The sequence below is a fragment of the Dermochelys coriacea genome, chromosome 1 (genome assembly GCF_009764565.3).
Source record: "Dermochelys coriacea isolate rDerCor1 chromosome 1, rDerCor1.pri.v4, whole genome shotgun sequence".
NCBI lineage: Eukaryota > Metazoa > Chordata > Testudines > Dermochelyidae > Dermochelys > Dermochelys coriacea.
In genome coordinates, this window is record NC_050068.2 from 227,850,945 (window position 1) to 227,878,033 (window position 27,089).

Here is a 27,089-nt window from a genome sequence, read left to right on the forward strand (position 1 = left end):
ATCAAGAGATTGCATGAGAATTTCTGCTTTCATTTTAACAAAAATAAGTAAGTTTCTAGGCGTCATGTTGTGGAGAAAAGCTTGAAATGTGAATAATATGTGAAGCAAATGCACCCTGAAGCCTCAGAAACGAGAAGGAAAACAATAAGCACCCCAAATTTATTTTTTAATCCCAGGTTTCAGAGTAGCAGCCGTGTTAGTCTGTATCTGCAGAAAGAACAGGAGGACTTGTGGCACCTTAGAGACTAACAAATTTATTTGAGCATAAGCTTTCGTGAGCTACAGCTACAGCTCACTTCATCGGATGAAGGGAGCTGTAGCTCATGAAAGCTTATGTTCAAATAAATTTATTAGTCTCTAAGGTGCCACAAGTACTCCTTTTCTTTTTTTAATCCCATGATTTTAAAGCCTATCTTCTGATGGTCGGCACTATAGAAGGAGAATTTATTATTGCTGGGAAGCAGAGATAACCATATAGCCAAATCTCCTATTAAATGGTTAAGTCCTCAGAGATAAAGGAAAGCCTCTTGATTGGTCCTGCTGAGTTTTCCATTTTCCAATTCTGCTCTACAGCCTAGTTTGATGTATTTAAGTCATGTGTACGGTGCTTCTGCTTTTCCTCTCAAGCTTTTAGGATAGGATCATGGGAGGAAGCCATCAAATGATCTTATTGTGTGCTCCCAAAGCAGAGGTTTGGACAGGCAAAAAACTGTGTAGCTTTGGCTTAAAAATAATACATTTCTTTTTATATCTAGTTTTAAGCATTCATTACCCAAAACAAAAGAATTAGACACTGTACATAAGGCAATTCAACAATTTTAATAAAAGCTGGGCCCAGTGAACCAGCAGCAAACCCCCAGCACTGAAACCATTCCATTTTAGGTGGCTGTAAAAATGTTTCAGGGATGGTGAAAAGTAGAAGTAGATGATGAAAGCATGGTGGAGCTGCCACCTTTTAGAGCTCAGGAGTAAACCCTCGTATTATGTCATGTGCACGTCAGGTATCCAAAGGCGGGGGAAGTATATAGGACCCAAAATATTATCAACCCAGAAACTTTGTGCCTCCACCTACCACACACCAGCCCGTGGTTACATTATTTAACACCGGGCTGTGGGGTGACTTGAAGATCTTTTGGCAGTGATGTGGTGCCATGTAACCAATCAGAGTTTAGGTCCCTAGCGCATAGTCTGGCAAGATGTGACTCTCTGGGGTGCCTCCTTTGCAAATGGATAGAGTGGCACCCACTGATTCCAGAAAGAGATGCATCCAGCTCTGTTCCACTGGCAGATCAAGATTTACCAATATGTCCCTGCAGCTTCTGTCGCACAACCTTTAAAAAGGATCAGATGGGCAGAAAGAGGAAAAAATAAAAATGAAGGGAGGGAAAAAAAACAGAAGAAACAAGACACTATAGTGGGACTTGCTTCTATTGAAAAGTTAGTTCACTTTTTCTCTGCCCTTTTAGTTTGTGCAAAGTTTATTGCATAGCAGCACAGATATGTAAAAGATATCATTAGAGACCAATCATTAAAGGGGAGAGAGAGTGCTGTAAAGATGCTCTTTTAATAAAACTGTGTATATGTATGTTTTAGCTATGGGCTATATGGACTAGCTCTTTATGGAGAAACCCATTTTATTTCTCAGTGGTTCCTGAATCTTTACACATTTGGCTGTTTCTTGAAAAGAAAGAGGGTTTTTTTAAATAAAATGTTTTATGCTATTCTTCTTGAGCTGATACACTTTTAAATAGTCTGTGACTAGCAAAATCAAACCCTTAGCAGCAAATTGTGAAGGATTAAATCTGGGAACATAATATGTCTAGAAACAAAAGGTCATTATTACTCACATTTCTTCTATTGTTGCAGATTTTGTTAATGTTTATCAATTTACTCCTCCTCTTTAGTTTTCAAATGTTTTAAACAGACAACTAGTTTTAGGATTTAAAAGAACTAAGTATAACAGAAATTAACAAAACTTAACATGAATAGATATGTTTTTTTGATGTTTTATTTTAAAACATGTCAATGAAAATTAAAAAAAACAACACCCAAATCCAATATGCCTGTACATTCCCAGAGGTGCTGGAAGCCCAAATACAACAGAACTGCATGGAAGTGTGACAACGTTGAAGTGAATTGGATTCTTTTTATTGATAATAAAGTATTACTTATTTATTGTTTTCTTTATATTGTTGTAATCCTCAGAGATCCCAGTCACAATTGCGGCCTCACTGTGCTAGGCACTGTACAAACAGATGTGAAGATGCAGTCTCTGACATGAAGTGTTAAGAGTCCAATCCTGCAACCATTGCTGGGGTGCATGCTTAAAACCATGAATAGTTCCAGTGGAGTGTGTGGGCCAGATCCTTAACTAGTGTAAATTGTCACAGCTCCACTGAAGTCAAACACCTACTTGCGTGCATAACATTATTCAGTCCTTAGCCTTCATGCTTAGTTCTTTAAACACACGCAAGTAGCCACACTGAGCCAGAGTGACTTCAGTGGAGCTATGACGATTGACACTAGCTGAGGATCTGTTCAGTGTTTCCATTCACATGAGCACTGGAGGACTGAGCCTCAAGGCTTTGAAGGATCAGGACCTAAGATGACAGGTGTCACACAAAGAGTGGGGATAGATGGAATCAATCAAATATATATATAATTTTTGCATAAAGAGAAACTCACCAGTCTAGTTTCGTTGCCTTGTCTGAAGTTCAGACAGTTAATACAGTGTTGCCAGATTTCCAAGTCTAATGGTATTTAGTATTTTTTCTTAAAGCTCCAGCTATGGCAGTCCTGTGATTGTGTAAGAAGCTCAGCTTTTATAGTGTGTGTGTGTGTGTGTGTGTGTGTGTGTGTGTGTGTGTGTGTGTGTGTAAAAAATATTAAGTAACTTTCTAGTTTTCATGGTTGCAGAAAAAAAATGTGAAAACTTGACCTCTAAAGGCTCAAAACCCAGCAAACAGATAAAATAACCCAATGTTTATTTTTCAAACTCATGATTTCTAGCTCAATCTCATGATTATTGTGGGGTTCAGGTTTCTTAAAACTTTAATCTGGCAATACTCTATAAATGGTGAGAAGTAAATTTGATTACAAAAATACTTTTAGCTTGAATAATTGATGATACTATTAGTTGATCAGCGGAGGAATTTTTTCTCTTGAGTATTGTGTTGGCAGTGTCCCTTTAAGGATTGTTTATAGTCCTCTTGCATTGTAAGACAGTTGGATATTAAAATCTGGAACAAGGGAGAATTTGTAAAATAATCTTGGGTCCTTGGCCAATTAAATGGTACCTGGTGTCCCTGGAGTGGGAGCTATCAGCTTCATTCTCATCTCTCTTCTTAATGAATGAATGAAAGGGGAAAAAAAAGATTTCACTAAAGAGCTGTAGACCTTGCACCGTGCTTCTTTACTCTAGTTGCAGGGCTCTATAGGTAACCAACTTTAGAAAGCACATAGGAAGCAGTGGAAATAATAGCAATTGATCTCTCAAAAGTTCTATGCGTAAAAGAAATAATTGCACGTATTCATAAATATATTCACATAGTATAATCTAATTATGCAATTTAATCTCCCATTTTTTTTTTAAGATTTGCAAGAGTAATGCTCCTTTTACTTACAGAGACACGCACACACAAGGCATGGGGGAGGATTTCAATCTAGTTCTTCATTCATGCACTGGATCAGTTTGAAAGTAATTCTGGATGTTGATTTCCAGGATCAGAGAGACTGGTGGTCTCTTTTGAGATTTGGACACTTGATACATTTTGTAAGTCTCTTATTTTGAAAAGTAACTTGACTGCTGCAGCCCCTCATAGATAAGGCCCTACCAAATTCACACCCATGAAAAATGTGTCACAGACTGTGAAATCTGGTCTTTTGTGTGCTTTTACCCTATACTTCACAGATTTCACAGGGGAGACCAGCGTTTCTCCTACTGGGGGTCCTGACACAAAAGGGATTTGCAGGGGGGTCACAACGTTACCTTGGGGGGGTCGTAGTATTGCCACCCTTACTTCTGTGCTTCCTTCAGAGCTGGGTAGCTGGAGGGTGACAGATATTGGCCGGATGCCCAGCTCTGAAGGCAGCCTTCTGCCAGCAGCAGCATAGAACTAAGGGTGGCAACACCATACCATGCCACCCTTACTGCTGCGCTGCTGCCTTCAGAGCTGGGCGGCTGGGGAGTGGCGGCTGCTGACTGAGGGCCCTGCTCTGCAGGCAGCAGTGCAGAAGTAAGGGTGACAATACCATACCATGCCCTCCTCACTTCTGCAGCGCTGCCTTCAGAGCTGGGATCCCGGCCAGCAGCCACCGCTCTCCAGATGCCCAGCTCTGAAGGCAGCGCTGCCATCAGCAGCAGCGCAGAAGTAAGGGTAGCAGTACCGTAACCCACCCTTACAATAACCTTGCAACTCCCTCACAACTCCTTTTTGGGTCAGGATCCCTACAATTACAACACCGTAAATTTCATGATTTCAGTAATTTAAATCTGAAATTTTATAATTTTAAAAATCACATGACTGTGAAATTGAGCAAAGTGGACTGTGAATTTAGTAGGGCCCTACTCATAGATGATACAAGAGCTGATTTTCAGGCTGGATGATGGATTCTGGACCTTGAAAGGACAACCTAGTACTCAGTTTGCACCCCTCTGGAGAGCATGGGTTTATTTAAAGGCTAAAGTTAGTTGCTAGATTGCTTAGCTTGTTTTTGACTTCATAGATCTGTAAGAATCAGTGAAGAAGCGTAAGGTCTGTGTGCCACAATGAAGCATATGGAGTTTGTGCAATATTTCCTTGTGAGGAAAGCAGTTAAATAAGCTGGTGATTCACTGCTCTTTCTTTAGAAGGTTGCTCTTTGCAAGGTTTTCCTTATGTAAAGAAACCACCTCCTGATGCACACAATCAACTCCCCTCTTAATAACAGATACTCCATTATAACACCCCCAAAATTTGACTCCTTGCCATCCTGTATCTTGTTTTAGATATCTATATATTGCCTAATGTGATAGCCCACACAAGGAGTTAATTCTAGAAGGAGTACATAATGACAAACTGCATCTCTGCAAACTTCTGAAGAGCAGATTAATGAGAAGGAGGGAAAAAAACCAAACCCACAACCCCTTCTACTCAAATGACAGGGTTGGAAAGCCCACGTCTCAGATTAAACAACTTTGAAGTTGTCTTTTTTGTTTTCTTTTACGTACCATTTTCTCCTTTGTTTTACCTGAACTGAAGTTGGTATTTATTCTTTGTTGGCTTTAAGGTATATTTGGACATCACATTAGGCTACCAGTGTTTGAATAGCTGAGAGTTACCTGAAAGGCTGGAGACTGTGCTGAAATTACACATGTACTACACGCTCCTGCATATTGCCCTGCAATCCTGCTTCAGTGTTTGGCTTAAACAGTAAGGATGGCAATTTAAAATGCAAAGGTTTGAGAACAATAAGAAACTTGTTACAAATCTTATAAATGTTAAAGGCTTGATAGTCCCAGCAAACCCAGGAGATCCAGCCCTGCTTCCATTTGGCATTGCTAATACTCATGACAAATTCAAATTAGAAATAAAACCAATTCAGATTAAAAATAAAGCACAAATGTTTAACAGTGATTAACCATTGGAACAAACTACCAAAGGAAGTGGTAGATGCTCCATTTTTAAATTTTTTGGGGGGGGGATGATGTCACATCTGGACTGGATGCCTTCTACAAAATATGCTGTAGTCAAACACAAGTAAGAGGGCTCAATACAAGGGTAACTGGGTGAAATTTAATGGCCTGTGATATAGGGGAAGTCAAACTAGATGGTCTAGTTCAATGGTCCCCAACCTTTTTACTCACAAGATCACTTTTTGAATTGAAGTGCAACCCAGGATGTACCCCACCACTTCCCCCAAGGCCCCGCCCCGCTCACTCCATCCACCCTTCCTCCATCGCTTGCTCTCCCCCACCCTCACTCACTTTCATCGGGCTAGGTCAGGGGGTTGGGGTGCGGGCTCTAGGCTGGGGCCGAGTGGTTCGGAGTGTGGGAGGGGGCTCCGAGACTGAGCCTGGGGCAGGGGGTTGGGGTGCAGAAGGGGTTGAGGAGTGCAAGCTCTGGGAGGGAGTTTGGGTGTAGGAGGGGGGTCTGGGTTGGGGCAGAGTATTGGGGTGCAGGAGGGGGTACTGGGTGCTGGCTCCGGGAGGGGGCTCAGGGCTGGGGCAGGGGGTTGGGGTATGGGAGGAGGTATGGGGTGCAGGAGAGGGTATGGGGTGCTGGCTCTGGGAGGGGGCTTAGGGCTGGGGCAGGGGGTTGGGGTGCAGGCTCCCACCAGGTGACATTTATCTCTGGCACCATCTCATCAGCGGCGCAGTGGGGCTAAGGTAGGCTCCCTGCCTACCCCAGCCCCACGTCTCTTCCAGAAGTGGCCAGCACATCCCTGCAGGCATGGCCCCCTGCAGCTCCCATTGGCTGGGAACAGGGAACTGCGGCCAATGGGAGCTGCGGGGGCTGTGCTTGCAGGCAGGAGCAGTGCGCGGAGACCACTGCGCGCAGCGCCCCCCGCCCCAGGGCTGCAAGGGTGTGCTGGCTATTTCCAGAAGCAGCCTGGGGTCAGGGCAGGCAGGGAGTCTGCCTTAGCCACGCTGCACCTCCAGACTTTAAGTGGCTGGAAATCGCAACTGACTGCCAGAGGCTCCAGGATCAACCAGTTGATCACGATCTACCAGTTGGTGACCACTGGTCTAGTGATTCCTTCTGCCCTTAAAATGTATGAATGGGAGCAGGCCCCTGGTTTTTTTGTTTGTTTTTCCTCATCTTTATTACCCTACATATTGCCTTGATACCCTTTATGTGGATGGAAATCCTTTTAGTTCTATCATGGATCTATGGATACTCCAAGTATCAACAACTCTTCAGAATCTCCTCTCTGTCTGTCACTGGTACCTACATTCTCCTGGTTTGTTCCCAGATTTTATTCTTGCATCAAAAGCTGTAAAGACACATTCTATGATAAGAGGAAAAGAGTCTCTGAAGATAGTTCACCAATGAGCAATGCATCTTATCAAATGCTTAATATAATGCCACAGGCATGCTTTCCTCTCACTCAGCTCATGATAAACTGTTCATTGGATATAGATTTAGTGTAACCATGAAAGGTTCTTTATTTATACACCATTAGTTAATAGAATGGGTTAATTTTACATTAGGCAACAACAACCCACAAGTGCAGATCCGATTGTGCAGTCTCTATGCTGGCAAAATTCCCACTGAAGTCATTGTTAGATGGTTTAATCGAGAGAATTTGACTCTCATGTGCGTAGTGAGAAAGGTGCAAGGTAAAACTGCACAATACTGTTGATACTAGACACCTAAGCTCCTTGAGTCCCATTCATCCCTACACCTGTCTGACCTTGGTTCAGGTACTGAGAGGGCAGGCAGTGTGCTTCTCTGATTGGCTGTGGTGAGCTCATTTGGTCCCTGACACAGGTTGAAGCAGCAACAAGTTACAGCAGCTTGTATGAGCCCAGCATCCAGATTAATTGTAGTTGCCCTTAGCTGACACGCACACAGATGGTGTCACCATCCTTATCTATGGAGGAAAGATTTCTGGTAGCAGAGGGCTCTTTAACTAAGGCATAACATAACTAAGGAAAAGGCATAACAAGATCCAGAGTTTAGAAGCTGACTCTAGACAAATTCAGACAAGGAATAGGAAGCAGCATTTTAACAGTGGGCAATTAACCATTAGAACAACTTACCTTGGGATCTGGTGGACTCCATCACTTGATGTCTTTAAATAAACACTTGATTTCTGTTTGAAAAATATGCTTTAGCTCAAACAGACGTTATGGGTTTGGTGCAGCTTCATTCTCATTTCTCTTCTTAATGAAAGGTACTAGGTGAGGTTCTATATCCTGCGTTATTCTGGAACTCGGAGCTGATGTTTTTAATAGTCCCGTTTGACCTTAAAATATATGTGTCTATCATATTCTCTCCAGCAGTCATTCCAGAGTCATACAGATGCCATATCACGGGACCTTTCCCTACATACAGAGGCAGAATTCTAGGGCCATGTTCCAGGAGGAGCTTGGGTATTGTTGTGACAATTGGTTTATAAGTTTTTCCTGCTTACACATTTACCATGGAATTTACCAGGTCAACTTCTTTTCAATAAAAAATGTTATAAATAGGTGTAAGAGAACCAGACAAAATGGATTCGTCTAAATCAAGAAGGCCTCGATGATATAATCCAAGGACTGTTGAAATTATGCTTGTTAAAAACAGATGATGTAAAGCTGGAAGTTAATGAACTCAAATTGGTGTGTCAGCTATTAGACCTAGCTGGTGCACAAAATAATGAGGGGATAGGCTACTCCATCCACCATTCCCTTTGTAGATCCTTAAAGAAAGAGACTTTCGATGGGAGTGAGAAATGGAGAAGAACAGACGAAAGAGAAAAACAAACGGAGGCTACTCGAGCAAACTTCACCCTCATGGCTGCCACCCCCACCATCTCCTGGGACTCCAGACCTTCTTTGTCCTTATCCTCAGAGTTGTCCTGACCAGATCAGTCCAGAAAGAGACATCCAAATGACATTACCACTCTTCCCAGCTCCAGCTAAATCCCAAACTCCATCCTGGGATGAAATTAGATCAGATTTTAACAGCAGCAACAGCTTCAGCCCCTCTCAACCAAGGGATCTGCCAGATAGAAATAATCTGTGCCTCATCTTGTTCCTGTTGAAGTCAGTGGGAATCTTGCCTTTGCATCAGTATGAATAGGATTATCCCTTTTATGGGAAATGCCCTTTTCAGGGGCTGTTTGGTTTCCCAGTAAATCGGGCTAAATGTTTAAAATGAACCCTTGTCATACTGAATGAAGGCAACATAACTGACTTCTTGTGTTCACAAAGGTACCAGGCCCATTTCCCACAGTGTCAGTCACTATAGTTGGGATTCAGTTGAAAGAAACCTGTCAATGTGAGACTTTCCTACTTCAGCAGGGAAAGGGTTAAAGCTGCTGCTTTTTCAATGTTTCTGCATGAATAAAATCTGATAGAAAAAGTTTCTTTCACATTGCCAAGACCTTTAGACATCACATGCAAGATTATTTAAAAAAAAAAAAAAGGGGTTGTGGCATCTAATTGTTTATTTGTGATGGTGCGAATGCAAATCTTTGTTGCCATGAACCCGCTCTTGCTTGATTATGTCTTGTTCACATGCTCTTTGCCAGGATACAGTTTGTCTGGATCACTTTGATCCATCTTTTTCCTAGCTGTAAAAATCTTTGTTTATAAGGTCATGCCCAAGCTTCTCAGCTCAATGTGAGAAAACATGAGAAATCAACCTTTCTCAAAACTGAAATCCTTCAGGCCATATGTCATTCTTGCCTTACTTTATACTGCTTTCCTAGATAGGTGAGCCAGTATTCCAAGTTGCACCAAAAAGTGCATATGTATCTCACATGCACTTCTTAGATATTTAAAGGATCTTTATGTACCCTGATTGGATTCCTTATCATTTGTTTTGCATTTTGTCTTTAAATTAAATGTAACTTATAAATAGAGTCTCCCATCGCATTCAGTTAGACCAATAATAAAATTACGATGTTAAATTCAAACTAAAAATCTGACAAATTGTCAGAATGAGGAAGAAAGAACATAAGAAGGAAGGATGATCTTCTAGTTAAGGCACTGGACTGGGAATAAGGAAATGTGAGTTCAATTATTGGCTCTGCCACAAATTTCCTATGACTGAGTTCCCAGTGTAATGCCTAGCTGAGAATCTGTGCATACACATGACTTGCATGTCCCACTTAATCTCTCTGTGCCTCAGTTCTTCATCCATAAGGTAATGGTGTTGTAAGTATAAAGTAATTAATGTTTTATGAGATGATCAGATGCTACAGTAATAGTGGCCATCTAAATACCTAGCTAGGTAGAACGTGATGGAATTTCTGAGATACCATTTTATTTAATCCTGTTTGTGGAGTTCAGAATTCTCAGAATAGCACTTCTCAGATATTTGCATATTATATGTGCTTGCAGTATTTAGGAACACAGAACTGGGAGGGATTTCCTGGGCCATCAAGTAGAGTTCCTTGCTATCTCAGGCAACCCCATCATAGAAATGTAGTGCTGGAAGGGACCTCAAGAGGTCATTAAGTCCCGCCCCCTGCTCTGAGGCAGAACCAAGTAAACCTAAACCACCTAGACCACTGGTGTTTGTCCACTCTCTTAAGAACCTCCAACTATGGGAATTCCACAACCTCCCTTAAAAGCCTATTTCCAAGCTTAATTACCCTTACATTTACTAATATCTAACCTAAATCTATCTTCTTGTCTGAGCTTCAGTGGACATAGAGAACAATTGACCATCATCTTCTTTATAACAGCCCTTAATGTATTTGAAGATTGCTATCAGGTCCCCCCCTCAATCATCTTTTCTCAGGATTAAATGTCCAGGTTTTTTTAAATCTTTCCTCATAGGTTGGGTTTTCTGAACCTAGTATCATTTTTGTTGCTCTTTGGATTCTCTCCAGTTTGTCCATATCTTTCCCAAAGTGTGGTGCTCAGAATTGGACACAGTGCTCCAGCAGAGACCTCCCGAGTGCCAAGTAAAGTGGGATAATTACCTCCTGTCTCTGACATACAGCGCTACTGTTAATACACCTCCAGAATGATATTAGCTTTTTTGGCAGCTGCATCATATTTCTGACGCCTGTTCCATTTGTGATCTACTGTAACCCCCAGATCCTTTTCAGCAATACTACCAGCTAGCCAGTTATTGCCCACTTTGTAGTTGTGCATTTGATTTTTCCTCCTAAGTGAATATAGTCATCATGTAATCCCATTCATCATATAAGCGCGTTCACAAATTTATCAAGTTGCATCTGAAAACCACTTAGGTTGGTTGTCCCTGCTATAACTATGGCATAACATAGTGAGTTAAACATAGAGTGGCAGCCTTACTTTTGAATCTTATTTTTCTGTATTTTGACTCAGATTCTTGCAGTTGTTTAAATGTAACTTCTTTGTACTGAATTTGTTTACACAGTCATTTAAAAAAATCTAGAAAAATTGTTAAGGGGAAGAAGCTTCCTCTCTGTCTCACACGTACACACAGCCTCCCATCGATAATTATCCCTTAGCCTAATATTGGTTTAGCTCTGAAAACTGCTGCTGATGCTGGATTAGAAAATTACGAAGCTGCTTTTAGAGCTTTGGGTAGAGGTATTTTTATGAAATGTTAATACTTTCAGCCCCCTTCTCCACTTGCTCATCCCAGTGTAAACTAAGGGTAATGCCATTAAAGTTCATGGAGTTACTCCCATGTAAATGAGTTGAGAATGAGGTACAATGACTGTACAAACTGAAGCAGCACGAGTTTCTTCCAACATTTTGTCCCAGAAATGCTCCGGGCTGGAGGTGTGCCAAGCAAATTTGCAGTTCAGAGGCATGGGGGAGCTGCAGAAGCGTAAGTCGCAGCAGATGACTAAGCATAAGAGCTAAGGCAGTGGTCTTTCCTCTGCTGTGTGCCTCCCATGAGAGTAGGCACCTTGTCTCCCATTTATGCGAGCAGGGTGAGTGGGCTCGACACTTACGTGTCCCAATGCAAAGCTCCCCACTAGTTTAGTCTATCTTGTCATGGAGTTAGTTATTCATGGAAACAGCATAATTGCTATTCTGATTCGGGATCAGTATGCATATCATTCTACAGTGGACAAAAAAAGCCCACTTTTGTTAAGATCACACACCTTTTTTCAGTGTGCATTTCATAAGCCCATATGAAACGTGCAATTATGGCTCTCCATGGTTGTAGATCAGCTATGTGCATATGTGTTGACAGAGCATAGGTTAAACAGCCTTTTTAGACTGTACGTGCTCAGATTTTTATGACTTCTGCTTGGGTGCCACTGTGAATTTTATTATAGTTAGATCTTTCATAACACTCTCTCTCCCCTTATCCTCTAATTAAGAAATCTTTTAAAGCAAATTTTATTTTAAAAGAAAGTGCATCTGAACTGAGAACTTATGTGCCACGTTTCCTCCCCATAGTATGAACTAAGATGACCAAGTAATAAAAGTTTCTTATCTTAGGCTTTATTATAGAAATGCGGATAAAGCCTTAACTGCAGCAATGCTGACGGATACTCCTGTAGTAATAATAATGGGTCGTTGTACTGTGCTCACCATAAAACATATAGGAGCCTCACTTGCTTTCTAGCAACCTGTACCGTAAATGGAAACTTTCTCCTTTATGGATTTAACCTCTGCTGAACTCAGCACTACAAGTGTTCTAGCATTTTGCCCATCTACACATTAGATAAAACACTTCTGCTTTGCATTGTACCCAATTCTTTCTGAAAGTTTTGGTTCAGAAAATAGAATGCATTTCCCTTTATCCCATCATGACACTATTTTCCAGCAAGAATTGTAACCAGTTGAAAATATATTGTCAACAAACCTGTTTATAGGTTATAATTCCCTTTCCTCCTAAAGTCTTCATTCCTTGAAAACAACTTTTCTTTCAGTGCCTTTTTTCTCCCTTCGCATTTGGCCATCACTTCTTGTTTTTATTGAGTTGGCTTTTTGATGCCTCTGGCAGTTATTGTTTATTTCCTTGTTTGGGCAGCACTATTTCTGATGATGTCAGTACAGCTCTCAGAATAATGTTTGTTATTTAACTATTGTTACAAAGCCACTGGCATTGAGGGCTTGATCCAAAACCCATTGACATGAATGGAAAGACTCCCATTGACATCAATGGGCTTTGGATCAGGGCCCGATGTAGAAACTGCTGTTTTGTGTAGATTCTAAAAGAAGACAGGTTCCTTGTCTTGGGATAAGGGCAATCAAGAAATGTAGGTTATATTTCCAGCTCTATCATTGACAATACATATAATCTCATTATTGACATATCTTGGCAAAATACTACTGTAAATCATTCTGAAGAGAATTTAGCCCAAGATGGAAAGCTTCCTGCTGAAGAGCAAATGGGTTTAGACCCAAAAGAGGTATGGTGGAGCAATTATTCCATCTGCATGAGCTGTGCAAGAAACTACTGGAGAATAATGGGATGGTGAGCCATGTTTTTGTGGATGCCAAACATCACATAGAGATCCAACAGAGAATTGGACTTACGACTACTGCTCTAACGACGCACAGCCACACTTGGAGAAGGTGTTACCTTGAAGCATAAAATAAAATTGTTGCAGTCTCTTGTCTTCATCATCTTCCTATATGCTTGTGAGTCATGGACATTAAGGAAACAGGACATTAGGAGAATTTCTGCCTTCAAATTGAAATGTTACAGTCGATTGTTGTGTGCTAGCTCTACTTCATACAGGATGAATGTGGAAATAATTGCCTGAATTTACAGCATAAAAGTAGTGATGCCTGATATCATTAAGACAATCAGATGAAGAAAACTTGAGTTGCAGGATGTGTGAGTGGGATGAGCTGAAGAAGATTGCCAGAGTGTTGCAGAGACTGGTGCCAGGGGCAAGGGGTTTCCTCAGAAAGTGTGGATGACTGGGAGGGTTATGGTATGTTGTACTATTCAGGGCTGTGTGTAGACCACTAAACAAAGAGGAAGATTGCTGGCTAATAATGCTCATGGGTTGTGTTTCCTGTTCATTGTGATGTGACGTGTTTTGTATTATGAAAGAATGTATCACTGAGTTGCTGTGTGACCTTGAGCAAGTCACTTCACAGTGTCTCAGTTTCCACATATGTAATATCGAGAGACTGATATTTACACACCTTTTGTGAAGTGTTTGGTGGGGGGGTGTGGACTTCTTATGAAAATTGCTGTATAAGTGAAAAAATATTATTAATAATAAAAACATAATTTAATAATTAAGGGATGGATTTTTCTTTTAAATGGATGTTGAGAATTCAGAAGACATTCTCTAATAGGCTATAAACATTTTAAGACCAGTAAAATTTTAAATGTAAATTACTTGATGGAGACCCTATAATCCTCTAAGGGTAGAAAGGGTAATCTACACTGTGTCCAGACAGTTTTCAGCCTCTCTACCAAGGATGCTATAGTTATTATGGGTTGTGCTGTGGAAAGTGGGTAGTTTTTACACAGGCCGCTGAAGACTCAGCAGATGACAGTGAGTATTGATTTCTGCAAACTTTGACTGGATTCGAATTGGTGGCCTAGCGATGAAAGGTGCCCATCACCTTTTACTAGAATCGCTGGGCCAAGATCCATAGACCTGAGGAATTCTTTTTGTGATCCCTTATTTTATCTTTTCACAGCTCCATCATAGTAGATTATGAAACTGGCTAGTCTGTGTATATTTTCTCCCAAGAAGGCCATTGCCATTAGACTTTCCTTTTTGAGTTATTTTTAAGAACTGTGAGTTACTTTAGTTCTTAAAGTGAGAGACTAACAATAGTGATTGGTGGCAGGAATAAAATAAGCCAGTTTTGTGCAAGCAGTCCCACTTTTTGTTTCTAATGCACTCCCTTTCCTTTACTGTAACCCCAGTCAAAGATGTCATTTGATCATATTCTCTCAGTTGTACCAAATGATGTGGTAGCTTTGTGATTTAGATAGTTGGGGCCAAACTCATTCATAGTGTTAGTGTTGTGCCCAGGATGATTTTGGACAACAGAAACTAGACTGAGACTCATTTTTTCATTTATGACCTGACCTGGTGTTTGAACTCACGTCTCTAGAAGTGAAAGGTTAGTGTGCTGACCCACAGCATTCCCTTTCCCCCAGCGTTATGTTTCTTCATAGAAGAAGGCAAAGTTGTGGGGGTTTTTTTTTGTTTTTTTTTTTAACAAAAAGCTATGGCCGGGATGGAAATGTGCAAAAATTAAGCATAGTGAGTCACCAGTCCATTGTTCACAGACCATCATTTTATTTTATTTTTTTGCAGCTGTTCTGCAGAATACCTTTTTTCAATAGTAACCAGTGTGGCATGATAGTGTACCAGGCAGTGTGTTTGAGTGACGATATGAGGTAGGGTTTGTAATAAGTGGCTATGACTTCATGTATTCCACAGCACACAATGGAAGCATATGGCCCAGAAATATATTATTCTCACCTTCAGAGATTCCTGTAAACATACCACAGTTATGAAAAAGTTTGCTAAAGCTTCTCTTATTTTCTCCTCTCTTTTCTTTTGTGCCCTTGAATCTTCTCTCTGTATATCCACAGATCTATGTCTCTTTATCTAAGTACTTTATGGCCCTCACCAATATAATATCTAAGTGCCTCACAAGAACCATCAACAAACAACTCTTTTTCTCTTCTCTGCTTGCAGTAGAAGCTTAAAAGCTAGTTTAGATACACACAAACCTTAACTAGCTTCTAGACTTTTCCAGATCATTTCCATTTTATCTGTGAATTGTATAATTTTTCTCCCTGTGGCCATCTTTATTTGCAAAGATAAATGCAAAGTTACTGCATGGTATCCTTGCTTTCCCCTTATCCTTTGTGTTTATTTCCCTATTGTTGTTTTGAAGTGGGCCAGTAGTTTCTTTCTCAGTCTCTCTTCTACATTCCACTTTCTTATATATTATTTACTGCCGTTGACATGCTCTACATTAGTTACTGCTCATTACTCTCTTTTTGGGCCCATAACAACGCTTTTCAAGTGTTTTAATTTTGTGTTAGAATCTACATTATCTTCCAGTAGCCAGCTTCTTTGTTGCTTTGTAATGTACTTTTCCAACATCAATACATTTCCTTACCTTTAATTTGCTTTAAATATATCCACTTTCATTAGCATTTCACTTAAATTGGAATGAAAATACATTATCCCCTTTGTTTCTTAAATATATCTTACTTTTCCAACATTTGTTAATTTATTTTTAGAATTAACTAATTCCGATCAGTTGCTTGTACTCTCGCCTTCCTCTTAACTCTCATTTAATAAAATATTCTGTGCACATCCTGTTGTATCTGTGATCAATTAATTTTCTATGTCTAATCAAGTGGTATTATTATTATTTGTTTTTATTTTATTATTCATAGACTAAAAAAATGTTCTGCATTTAGAAAATCCAGTTTGGCTTGCTCACTGTCACTCTCTTTCTCTCTTTGCAACCCCGTCCCCTCCCCCATCTGTTTTTCTGAGTCTCCTTTCTCAGCTGTCCATATCCATGGCATCAAACTAAAACAAAACAAAACTCTATCTTTATTTTATGTGCTTGGGACATAAAAAGAGAAGTGTCATCTAGTGGTCTGAACACAGGACTGAAAACCAGGAACTCCTGAGTTTTGTAGACCTGACTTTCTATCAAATTTTCAAAAGTAGTCTCTGATTTTGATTGTCCTTGATTTTTTGATCATCCAACTTTGAGACGCCTTGGGCCCGATTTTCAGATGTACTGGGCATCCACATCTCCTGTTGGCTTTTCTGAGAGTAGGATTGGGCTCACAGTTATTGCACAGCCTCCAGGTCTGTTGTATCCTTTCTTCAAACTTAGTCAGTAGGTCAAATACGCAGAGCAGTTGTCCTTTGAACTATCCAAAATTTTTCAGTGTTCATCATGTATAGGCCCAGATAAAATATTTGCAGCAATCCAGTCAGAAGGTTACTAATGTAAGGAAAAAAGATAAGGGATGGTCTAATGATTAAGGCCCTGGTTTAGGATTAACGAGATGTGGATTCAGTTCCCAGCTCTGTCATTGACTCTGTTTAGACTTTGGAAAGTCTCTGTGCTCCAGTTCCTCATCTGGTAAACGGAGATAATAGCAGTTTCCTACCTAACAGGTGTTATGAGGATAAATTAAAGTCTGTGAGATGCTCAGAACCTTAAATGATAGGTGCCACAGAGATATTTAAACAAATGTCTGTGTCAACCTCTGTATCCCAGAGGAAAGCTCATAATTAGGGCCCTACCAAATTCATGGTCCATTTTGGGCAATTTCACAGTCATAGGAATTTTAAAATAATAAATGTTATGGTTTCAGCTATTTAAATCTGAAATTTCATGGTGTTGTAATTGTAGGGGCTCTGACCAAAAAGGAGCTGTGCTGCGCTTGAAAGGTTATTGTTGGGGATGTTGCGGTACTGCTACCCTTACTACTTCGCTGCTGCTGATGGCAGCGCCGCCTTCAGAGCTGGGCATCTGGAGAGCGGTGGCTGCTGGCCGGGATCCCAGCTCTGAAGGCAGCGCTGCAGAAGAAAGGATGGCATGGTATGGTATTGTCACCCTTACTTCTGCACTGCTGCTGGTGGGATGCTGCCTTCAGAGCTGGGTGCCCGGCCAACAGCTGCCGCTCTCCAGCCACCCAGCTCTGAAGGCAGCACAGAAGTAAGGGTGGTAATAGTGTAACCCTCTAAAATAACCTTGCGACCCTCCCCCCCACCCCGTATCTCCCTTTTGGGTCAGGACCCCCAATTTGAGAAATGCTGGTCTCCCCCAGGAAATCTGAATAGTACAGGGTAAAAACACACAAAAGACCAGATTTCACGGCGGGAGACCAGATTTCACGGTCCGTGATTTGTTTTTCATGGGTGTGAATTTGGTAGGGCCCTACTCATAATCTCCTTGCTAGGTCAAGCTGGAGAAAAATCTCAGGAGCAGTCCTGTATTCTACTTCCTGATGCAGATCTGGGGTCTCTGCTGGTGACTAAGGGGTTCTCTGTGCTGGTTGTCTCTGTGCTGCTGGGTAGCCCTTCTAATTTACTCCTGCCAAGGGCTTCCATAACCATCCAGGGCTGGGGTTGCTAACTTTCTGATGCAGAAAACTGAATACCCCTGACCTGCTCCTCCTCTGAGGCCCCTGCTCACTCCATCCCCCTTCCCTCCATCGCTTGCTCTCCCCAACCCTTGCTCACTTGTTCATTTTCACCAGACTGGGGCAGAGGGTGGGGGTGCGGGAGAGGTGAGGGCTCTGAGTTAGGGGTATGGGCTCTAGGATGAGGTGTTTGGGATGCAGGAAGGGGCTCCAGGCTGGGGCTGAGAGGTTTGGAGTGCGGGAGCGGGTGCGGGGTGCAGACTCTGGGAGGGAGTTTGGGTGTGGGAGGGGACTTGGGGTGCGGGCTCCAGTCGCAGTTATCTCAGGCAGCTCCCGGGAAGAGGCGACATGTCCCTCTGGCTCCTAGGTGCAGAGGTAGCCGGGGGCTCTGCGCACTGCCCCTGTATGCAGGTGCCACCCCGCAGCTTGAGGTGGGGGCAGCGTGCGGAGTCCCTGTGTCCACCTCTGTGCCTAGGAGCTGGAGGGACATGCCGACCGCTTCCAGGAGCCGCACGGAGGCTGCCTGCCCTGCTGGCGCTGCGGCCAACCAGACTTTTAGTGACCTGGTCAGCTGTGGTGACCGGAGCCACCAAGGTCCCTTTTAGACCAGGTGTTCCTGTCGAAAACTAGACGCATGGCAACCCTAAACGGAGCCTTCCTTCCATGGTAGAAGACGCATCATAAATTATTGTAATGTAGTATATCCTTGGTTTGGGGGAAAATCTGTCAGATTTACCAGTCCACCCCATTTCTTCCCATGATGGTGGGTCCCTGAAGAGCCAGCACAGGTGAGCTTTCATGTGGAAAGGAGGAGGAGCACCCTTCCCCCCATTCTCTGTGTTCTCTGGCCAGATCTGCACTCTCAGAATCAGAGGTAAAACGTGGGGCTATAATCCCTGATCCTTATCTCCATAAAAGTATCTCAGATTTCCTCTGCTTTGTTATATTAAATAAAATTAGCAAGAGAGATTAGAGAAACAGCAAGATAATACCATACCTTTGGATTGCCAGTCATAATCCAGATGGCCAAGACAGAGTCATGTGACCTAAACTGGGTTTTAATAATAAAGAAATAACACGACAAACACTAGCTAATTAATCCTCAGAATACCTTTGTGAGGTCGTAACTTATTATTATCCCCATTTTACAGATTGGGAAATTGAGGTAGAGAGGTAAAGTGACTTGCCCAAGGTTGCAGAAGAATCCGCTGTCAGAGATGGGGTAGAAGGACCTGATTCCACTCCTGTTCTCCGAAGAGAGCTCTCTCTAAATTTTGCAGCAGGATCTATGGCTTAGGTTCTTTTCTGCACTGAGATCCTCTCAGCGCAAGTTGGGTGGAACTCCCTGGTTATCATGGTGTATCTGCCCTATTTCCAGTTACCTTTACAATGGATTCTGCTACTCTGATTTGTGACAGCGGGCAGTGATTCCTGAGGTCACTAATTTAGGTGCCTGGTTGTGGATTTAGGAGCCTAACTTTAGGCACCCAGTTTGGGTTAAAGTGTTTTTGTTTGCATCTCCCAACCCCCACTTCTTCTTGTTTTCATCAAAGCCATACTTTGGAGAGTTGAAAGATGGTTTGTAATGCTGATTGGAGCAGTATCATCATAAAATGCAAATATGCCTGAAGTTGGAAAATGGTCACTGTTTCACACTAACATATTGTAACCATAAATGCTGGAGCTCTTGAAATAAAATGTGCCTGTAGGAGTGCTCTCTATATGTGTTTTGGGGGTTTGGGAATGAGGCAGGTTTCTGTTTTCTTTGCAACTTATCCAGTATTTCTGATGGGAATAGTTCACAACTAAAGCTGTAATGCATCTGATGAAGTGAGCTGTAGCTCACGAAAGCTTATGCTCAAATAAATTTGTTAGTCTCTAAGGTGCCACAAGTACTCCTTTTCTTTTTGCGAATACAAACTAACACGGCTGCTACTCTGAAACTAAAGCTGTGCCTTCCTTTGGGGGAAACACAACCATTTAACTTCTCTCTTTTTTATATATATACCAAGGAACTGATGTTTTGATCCCCTGGGAGGCCAATATCTGTTCACTACATTTGTTCATTTCAGGAAAATCCTGTAGTAGCTGAAAAGAGAGTTTGCTTGGTTTATTGTGTTGTCAAACCTTTATGCTATAGCAATGAAGATATGCATTCACAAATTCAATTTTGAGGGGGGAGGAAGGGATCAGAGAAGGATGATCAGGTCTTTGGGGGAAAAGAGATTCAATAGATAGCATATCTGAAATTAGATTTTAGAAATTATTGTTTATTTTTAAAAAGGTCTCAAAGTCTTGGGGGAAGTGGATCAGTAGGGAGCATATTTAAAATTAGATTTAATAAATTATTATAATTTATTATTATTTTTAAATCACATGCTGCAACATCCCTGTTTACCCTGCTTGAGAATAGAGGATAGGGCATTTGTAAGTAAAACACACAAGCCTGTGAGCTCATATCTTGGGTTGGAAACATGAGGATGCAAACTTTAATGAAATTCAGACATTAAAATACTCAGCAAGGCAAAGAGTGCATGTCTACAGAAACAAAGGGAGTTAGGATATCAAGAAATGCGGGCTTTGAAGCCATTTAGAAAGGCTCTGGATTCCACGATTTATCTAAAAGCCATGAGATGCACCTCTTTAAAAAATGCAAATATCTGCATTGCATCTTGTAGCTGTAATGAACAAGTCTTTCACACAATAGAAACATTTCAGCTAGTTCTGGGGCACTTACTGTGGCTTCATATGCTGTGCTGCATGCTTGTGCCCTTTAATCACAATGCCTTTTGTTTTTTCAAAACTTAAATGAGAAGCACATGAATGTTTAAATGGTGTACACTCGAGTTTTGTTTTATTTAAAAAAGCCAATCAAACGCAATCCTCTCGAAGGCTGGGGTATGGTAAATCATGGAAAGCTATGAAGCTGGCAACCACAAAAGTATGTAAATTTCCTGAGCTGCTAATCGCATGTAGGACTACAGCTTTAGGTTACCAGAAGACCCGTGTTACCCAGTGGGGAGCAATTTAAAACACCACAGGGTCTGTTGAGGGAGAATGCCTGTATGCATGCAGATGTATATTAATGAGCTCAAGCTAAAGTTTGCTTTTTTGTAAATTAGGGCTTAAAAGAAGGAAACATTTTAAAGCATTTCATAGATTTGCACACTAGATATAGTATGTCTCACTGGTCTTCACTATGGGACTTATCCAACCACTGAAGTCAACTGAAAGGTTATTACTAGCATAAGTGGACTTTAGATCAGGCCTTATCTTAATATTTTCACTGTACTAAAATTTTTTTGCTGGGATTAAGGGAAAGAATAGTGATCTGTTCATCAAATAAAATCCAAATCAGTCCATCACCCTCAATGAAGATTTTTAGTATAGGCTTTAAATACATATGTGTGTGAGTGTAGATAGATTATATTTTGGTTAGTCTGGATTGCAAGTTACAAAAGATCTGTTTCTGACAGAAAAAAATAGAAAATTAATAGGAGTAAGAGACAAAATGCCAGTTTGTAGATTTGTTTCCCCTGCAGAAATAGGCGCCCCTGTTACATTGCTCTTTCTTGATCTGATATAACAAGAACAGAGAGTCAGCTGTGAATCAAGCACCTTGTTCTCATTTCCTTGATCATTGACATGGTTTGAGAGAGAGAAAGGAGGAGGGATTATTTGTGAGGTTATTTAAAAAAAAAATCCAGTTGCCCCTCCTCCTCCCCTCTAAAATGCAGAGATACTTCTAGAACGTTCCATAATACGAGTTTGACTTTTCTCATTAAATATCATCCTCACTCCTTATTTGTTAAAAACTGCTTTTTACAAGTCACTAAGCAGATAATTTGAAGCTCTGATGAGTGAATTGCCAGTTAGCAATTCAGTGGGAAGTACACTTTTATTTTATTTTTTACCCAGCAGGCTGTGTAATGGTTATAGAAATTAAAGGATAATTGCATTTAAGTGAATTTATGCTTTTACAATCCCACTATTACTGTTGTTAGAATATTTACCACTGTTGAAAATTCTCTCTTCACGTAGATCTGCTAATTCTTCATTCCCAACCTTTGCTGGAAACTAGCCATTTTGAGAGTTTTAATCGTATCAGATTGATATAAGGGCTAGTTTTTCTGGTGATTTTAATTATTACCCATTACAGTGCCTTTGCAGTTAGGTTTCATTTGCGACAGCATTAGGTTCATTCATTTAAAGTTTACATTAGAAATGATCATTAATGACTTTTTTTCCCTTTATTTATGGTTTCAGATTAGGTGCTACATAGTCCACATTTAAAAAAAAAACAACTCTGAGAAATGTCTTTCTCATTGAGAGATTAAAAGTAAATTTGGTAGTGTATGACATTTAGTTTCTGTATATGGCAATATACTTCTGCAATATATAAAAATTGCTGATGTGTAAAAGTGCTTCGTAATACTTATAAAACAGACTTTTATTCCTAATGAAGAGCTTTACTGGAGAGTATCTTAACACAGATCAGAGCTAGTCAGAGCATAGAGAGCCATTATACCTAAATACAAAGGCTCATTCATTATTTGTTGGGTGTTTGTTGACTCTCTTAATTAAAGACATGCTGGAAAAAAAGGTTTTACAACCTCTTTAGTTTAAGAAGAGAAGACTCAGAAATAGTGAGCAATTTTAATTAATCAATTATTTTTGTGGGGGGAGTCCCTGCTCCTCTACTCCAGGCAGCATTTGTCATCCTTTGGCAGGAATGACTAATTTCCTTTTAAATCTCCGATCTGGAGTCATATAGAGTGGCTTCCATTCCCTCCCCCACACCCAAACTCTTCTGGTGTTCTGTGTTTGGGGAAGGGAGGGGAGGAAGGTTATATGTTTCTGACCTGCTTTACTGCTTTTCATCTGAAAGTAAATTAATAGACACACTAGATTCCCCTCTACTGTGCTGATTGGATCCTTGCGCCGATTAAATATTGCACACTGATAGAGGGATGCTGAAAGCACTCAGCTGGTAATATGGTATGTACATCAGTGGTACAATAACTGACTTTCAGGTTAACGTCAAACAAAAACCCAGTTTGCTACAGTTTTGATTAGAATGGGTTTTTGCTTTGAATGTAAATCCTTGTGCCCTGCTGTCGTGATGGCTAATTAGCAGAGATCTGATAGAAAAAATGAATGGATTCTTATTTCTAATGACAGGCAGGCAGTAAGTTGTCAAAAAAAACGGGAGGCGGAGAAAACAACACACAAAAGGAGACCTTTTTTTCAGTAGCTACCATACTTTGTGCCTCAGCACACAAACCTTCCTTCCTTTGTACCTTCCTGATCTGTTTTCTCCAAAGGGCAGTTCTTGTTGGACCAAGGATCTATCACAGCTCTAAAAGTTTATTCCTGCTTTCCATACCCTATGACAATTCTGTCAGGATGTTTTTTGATCTATATTCAATTTCTCATCAGATTTTTCTTTTTCCTGCTGATGAATACTAGGAGCCAGGATACAATTCCAAGCAGCAGTGAAGTCACTACTCCTTTCCTAAGTATCTCTCTCTTTCTCTCTCTATCCATAGTTCTTTCTGCCTCATATTTGTCTCCCTTATGCTCTTCAGTTTCTATCATGGCACACTTGAGAGGGCTGCGATTGGCTCTTGCTTTGTGGATCAGTAAGCAGAAAGAGTGTTAACTCCTCAGTGGTGATGTGCTGGAGTGGGATCCCTGGGGCCCCCTGGTAAAATTGCAACACCAAATTAAAGGGAAGGTTGGATGATCTCCTGCCTCTGATGGAGTTTACCCTCTCTGGATGCTGTTAAATCATCCCTCCCAGTGATGACCTATCCTTGGGGTTCATTAAAAATATGTCTGTAGTGCAATTCCCCCCCACCCCTTTAGAATGAACCAGATTGCACCAAAATGGCAGGTTGTTTAAAAAATCAAATGGGAAGGAGAGGCTATCATAGACTCACCTACAAATGCCATTACCCTAGTTCAAATTACAGAGATTGGACATAGTGATATATTATCAATAAACTATGGTTCAGGAACAGAGTATAAAATGTTCCCATCCAAGTTATGGATATGACAGAGCATTTTTAATAATGGGAAACCAAATAGATCCTTCAGTTCCTCACCCTTCCACTCTGTGAGAACAGCAGCCCATGGTATTTGGGATTGTTCACAGGCAAAGAGGATATATTTTTATAGGAGCCCTTTGTTGAAATATTGGTAGCACATCATCAATCCCTCCTAAGGCCCTACTCCTGCAAATACTTGGATAGATGTATATATGTATTCATGGGAGTAGCCCTATTCACTTCTCTAGGGCTACTTCTTTGCATAAAGTTATGTAGGATCATAAGTGTTTGTAGGATCAAGGCCCAAATGAATAAGGGTCATTGCTCACAGCTGGGTATCAAAAATGGCAACTGGAAACACATTGAAAAGCATATGAAAATGCATACTGTTACCAAAACCACAAATCTTGAAACATCCCATATACTGTGGTTATTGCCAGAATAAGCATATGATTGTGGTCTGTCACTGTGAGAATATTAAAGAGTCAATTGTTCAACTGAGTTTTATTGTGAGAACTGAGTAAATTAACAAAGGTCAAGACCCTTCTCTCTGAGGGAATCTCTATTCAGCTATCTCACATGCAGTGCCTTAGGTTTGTGACAAATATTAAATTATTAATTGGTAGGCCTTCGCTTTGGTTTTATAATAGGTTACCATTCTTCTGAGAGCTCGACAAGCTCTCATACACAACATTTTTCCTTCTAGTCCAGCTCAGGAAAATAATAGATGTTGCTCTGGAAACAATTGCAATTTTTCATCGCAAAAGTGCATTGTCAGACAATATCATTCTGGAAGGATTACTGGAACAAAGTCTGCGTCTAAGGCTGAAGTGGTTACAATATAGACAGCGATGGGCAGTGAATTCTAAGTCCCTTTTATGCAGGTCACATCTTAGTTTGGAAGCATGAAGGTTTGTTGGCAGGCTTGTATCAGTTTAAAGTCACTGCCACAGGGGAAGATAATCAGTAGCAGAGTATATGTTTTAGAATTTGATCACATTCTTATTTAATAATCTGCATAGGTACTTGTGTGGTTTACTATTGATATACAAGGCACATCAGACCTTGTAAGGTTACCAAAAAATGATGTAAACTACAGCAGAGTAAAAGTGGAGAAACTGAAATCTTAACTTACAGTGAATGGTAATATCAACTCCCCAATGTGGGTGTCGGTGCATGTATGTTCCAGCATCTGTACTGAGACACAACAGCTATTTGCTTTTCCTTGTGGCTTCTGAAAGCAGCATTCTTCAAATCCATCTCTCTCCCCTATTCCCTTTTCTTTAATATGAAACTCAGCAATCTGTTTAATAATTAGCATCTGAGTAGCTGGTAGGAGCCTCACTTATTCCAAAGGTCCTGGAATGAGAGTAAAACTCTTGCATCCATTTCCCCCACATCCTACAAACCTTTATGAGCATAGACCTCTGTGGAACACAATTTTTTGCATTTAAAAACAAACATAAAGGGTAAAGCTATTTTGATACATTTGGGAAAAAAATATTAGCACTGCTTTGTATAGTTGAAATCTAAGAAGAGGAATCTGCCATGTAGAATACAGAAAGTCATAAACAAGCAGCAGCTTTCCAGCACACTGAAGTGTGTTTGCATGTGACTGGCATACGTATCTCAAACTCCAGTTTGCCTCTGGCATCCTGCAGTGAAAATGAAAGTTGTGCTGCTATTGAAAAGGCGCTGCTTCAAAACTGGTGTATTGTGGGACTGATATGTGTAGATGAGAAGCAGTGTGCTGCTTTCCAGCATTTAGAGCCAATATTTTTTTTGGCTCCCCTATTATGACAATACATGTTTTTGACTGTTATGCCCAAAGCATGCCTAAATGCTTATTATTCATCATTCCAAAAGTGTCAGAGAATATGTTATGCTGACTGATTCCCAAAATGCAGATTTTGTCTCTTTTAGAAACAAGAATATTCTTAATTAATTTGGCAGAAATAGAATACAGCAAATGTAGGTTTTGTTGGGGATTTTTTTAACCTCTCATACTACACTCTATTGTTTCTGCCAAGATGCCTTTATCAGCACTTCCTGGGGTATAACATTAAAAAAAAAAAAAGGTTTTTTAAAAAAGAAAAAAACATATAGTTTCTATTCTCTTACCAAAAGAATCTAACTAAGTGAGATGTTTTAGTGTTATTAGATGCATTTTTCATGGAACAATTCAATCAGACACAAATGAAAAATGTCACCTCTTCCAAACAGGTGAGTTTAGCTTTCTGAAACTAATCTTCAATATCTACCACTCAGATATGTTTCCACATCTAGCTTCTAAAATTCATGCCTTTTTAAACAAATAATTTCAATATATACATCATAAGAAGTATTGTTTTGTCCACTTAGTGGAAGTATTTGGAATAAGTTGGTTGGTTATTTCAGGTTTATGATAGTGGCAACATTCTTCCCTGCATTTACATTTCTTAAGGATAAAAGTAAAAACTTATCCTTAAACGGGAACACAAATATCCCTTTAACAAGGAAAAATACAGAGGGGTCAACTATAAGAACCACTTAATGTTTGCTTTGAGTTAGAATTTAAAACAAACAACAAAACTAATCATGTTTCAGCTATTTCTGGTGCATATATACAAATAGGCATTTTCATCAGTTTATTATGAAAATAGTGTAAGAAAGAAACTATTATTAATATGTCTCTCAGTGGGATGTGTGGGTCACCATAGAAAATAAGGCTGATATTAATTTGAATAAAGGAACAGCTAAACATTTTTAATTGTACACAATTTCTGTTTTGTATTGTCTCTATTCTTCCCCTTTGCAGCAAGTTGAAAAGCAGTTATTGAGTATTAAACTGTGTAAGGAAAGTATCCTGCTTGCTTCTTAACTTGCTTTTGTTTCCACTGTTGTTCCAAATACTGCATATCTTCAGTTTTGCTTGTTCTGTTGAATTGAGTCAGAGAAAATTTAAAGTATTCTGATACCTTTTTAAATGTTATATGAGGAAAACAATGAATGTCCGTACGCTTATCGTGAAAGTATGTAGCAGAACAGCATCTTTGTACATTTCTGTGATGTGAAGTTTCCCATCCTGGCAATCTAAATATTGGGAACTTCTTAGGGTAGACATTAAAATCCAGTTATAAAATATGACAAACAAGTAAAATGTAGATGCAGGGGACGTATGCTGCTCTCACTTACGCTACTTGAAATCCTGGCCCCATTAAAGTAAATGGCACACGGACACACAGGCAGCTGTGAATTGAATTGAATTGAATTGAATAGAGTGAGGATTTCACCTCCCCCCCCCCCATTTATTTCTAAGTAACAGATTTATATTATTGTAACTGAGAGCAGAATTTTGCCC

General features: G+C 40.4%; 1 protein-coding gene and 1 long non-coding RNA gene across 9 annotated transcripts in view; both read left to right on the forward strand.

Annotated features, from left to right (window-relative positions):
• The window catches only part of PHF21B (PHD finger protein 21B), a 165,949-nt gene that overhangs the window by 50,329 nt on the left and 88,531 nt on the right, over nt 1–27,089 (forward strand). The gene's annotated exons all lie outside the window — the stretch shown is intronic.
• LOC122460468 lies at nt 18,115–19,332 on the forward strand. The gene is made up of 2 exons (XR_006281780.1): nt 18,115–18,573; nt 18,851–19,332. It is a non-coding gene; the product is annotated as an uncharacterized LOC122460468 (long non-coding RNA).